At 39.1% G+C, this 2,034-nt stretch overlaps 1 protein-coding gene and 1 long non-coding RNA gene across 3 annotated transcripts in view; one reads left to right on the top strand and one right to left on the bottom strand.

Moving 5' to 3' along the window:
- LOC107656356 (uncharacterized) overlaps positions 1–1,505 on the bottom strand; it is a 14,737-nt gene extending 13,232 nt beyond the window's left edge. The window contains exon 1 of the long non-coding RNA XR_001630564.1: positions 1,328–1,505. This is a non-coding gene — a long non-coding RNA (uncharacterized LOC107656356). The remainder of the gene's footprint in view (positions 1–1,327) is intronic.
- LOC107656353 (transmembrane protein 168-A-like) overlaps positions 1–2,034 on the top strand; it is a 54,384-nt gene that overhangs the window by 41,347 nt on the left and 11,003 nt on the right. The gene's annotated exons all lie outside the window — the stretch shown is intronic.

Below are 2,034 nucleotides of genomic sequence, written 5' to 3' on the forward strand. Positions count from 1 at the left end.
GGGTGTGTGTTCACTACTGTGTGTGTGCACTTGAATGGGTTAAATGTAGAGCACAAATTCCAAGTATGGGTCACCATACTTGGCCACACTTCACTTTAAATTGAACTATTATCATCAACTATTCCATATAAACCTGTCCTTACACAACACTTAAAAACCAAAACCTTACAATAGCTAAATGAGTTGGTGAAAATGCTTAACCAACATGATCTTGCTGGTTAAACTAGTCAAGCATCCAAAAAGCAGACCATCCCAGATGTTAAACCTATACAAAAGAAGGTAAACAAACACTTTCTCACACTTTTTTTTCCCTCAGCGCGGCAGTATTTGGCTTATACGTTGTGTGCATGGTCGAGCAGGACACAAAATTAATTAGATCAATTATCCTCTCTGGAAAAAGTTTAGTCAACATTCAAATCAAATTCAATCAGCCTGACTGAAGATGCTTGCTGCTCTTTTTTTCACATCATGGTGTTGAACGTAAGAGCGGTATTTATATTTTATATGCCCCTTTTTAATGTGATGCTACATGCAGGTTGCCAGGTGGTGTGGAGGCGTACAGGTGTGCATAATTCATAGGTTTTTTCTCTCTTATTTTTCTCTGCGGAGGAGGAAGAGGTGGATGGAGTCGTGTAGCCCACAGAAAGTCCAGAAAGCATTGACTCCTGCAATAGTCCAACATCTTTAAAAGAGCAACACAGATTAACATGTGCATGCTTATTTGTGTTTGAGTGACTGATGAAGCATTCAAACACATTGAAAGGCTCAGACCTCTCAATTATACATTCAACCGTCAGTGCTAATTTAAAAAAAGCCCTCTTCCCCTCTGTTGCACTTATCTTGTTCCTTAAGAATTACGTGGCCTATTTTGTGAAGAATGACCTCAATATTTCATTCAAAAAGGTGAATGTGGACTAATTGGGTGTATTTATAAAAGGCTATGACCTTTTAATGCACTCCGAGACCATGCACAGCTCTCTTTATTTCATTCTTTCTTTATACGTCTATATTATCATGTGCGCACACTTGAAGAAGTGGCGCCTAATTTAGCTTCTTACAGGAGCCAATGGCTCTTTAAGTGATTTATTTATTTTGTCTGGAGCCCTGCTGTTGAGGGTGGGTCAGATTTTCAGAACATCGGGCTCATACATTGCGCGTGAATCAGGAACGCTGGTCACTACTTGTGCGTTTGCTGTTTATTTGTTTTTTTTACGTGTATCCCCAGGACAGCTCAATAGAAAGACTGTGTTTTGACGTGTCAAAATAAGATGGCGATGCTTATTTGAGACAGTTTTGGTCAAAAAAAAGAAAAGGTCTACATGTTTACCTGAAATAGACGAGCTGCAGGTGTTCATCTTCAGAAAGTCCTTCCTCTTTGCTGCAATAAAAGGATGCATTTACAGGCTTGGTTTCGATGGGCAGTTGGTAAATATAAACTGAATCCAGCGCCGTTTGTGTAAAGCAGGTGTGCCCAAACTCGGTCCTGGAGGGTCGGACGTCCTGAAGAGTTTAGCTCCTACCCCAATCAGACACACCTGAACCAGCTAATCAAGCTCTTACTAGACATACTAGAAATTTCGCGGCAGGTGTGTTGAGGCAAGTTGGATCTAAACTCTGCAGGACACTGGCTCTCCAGGACTGAGTTTGGGCACCCCTGGTGTAAAGCATCCTGTTTTACGGTAAATGTACTGTTTTACGCAGTGGCAAACTGATTCAGTGCGTGAATTAGCTGTTCGAACAATTTAGACTGAATCACTGCTAATCCATTTCAAAGAACCAACTCAAAAGAGTTTGTTCATTCGCGAATTGGAAATTGTTAATTCTGATTTTAAAATAAGCATAAATGCTGAAAACATATGATAAAATATTGCCAGTATTATGGGAATCCCCTATTCCAGATAAAGATCATTAAATGGGTTTTGCATTAGCAGTTTTGCTTGGTAAATCGACATAAAATAATCCTAAATAAATATTTAAAGGTTACTACAATAAACATGCAGGAGGATCAATTAAGTTATATATATATATATATAT

This window comes from Sinocyclocheilus anshuiensis, unplaced genomic scaffold (assembly GCF_001515605.1).
Source record: "Sinocyclocheilus anshuiensis isolate Anshui unplaced genomic scaffold, SAMN03320099.WGS_v1.1 scaffold183, whole genome shotgun sequence".
NCBI classification, from domain to species: Eukaryota; Metazoa; Chordata; class Actinopteri; order Cypriniformes; family Cyprinidae; genus Sinocyclocheilus; species Sinocyclocheilus anshuiensis.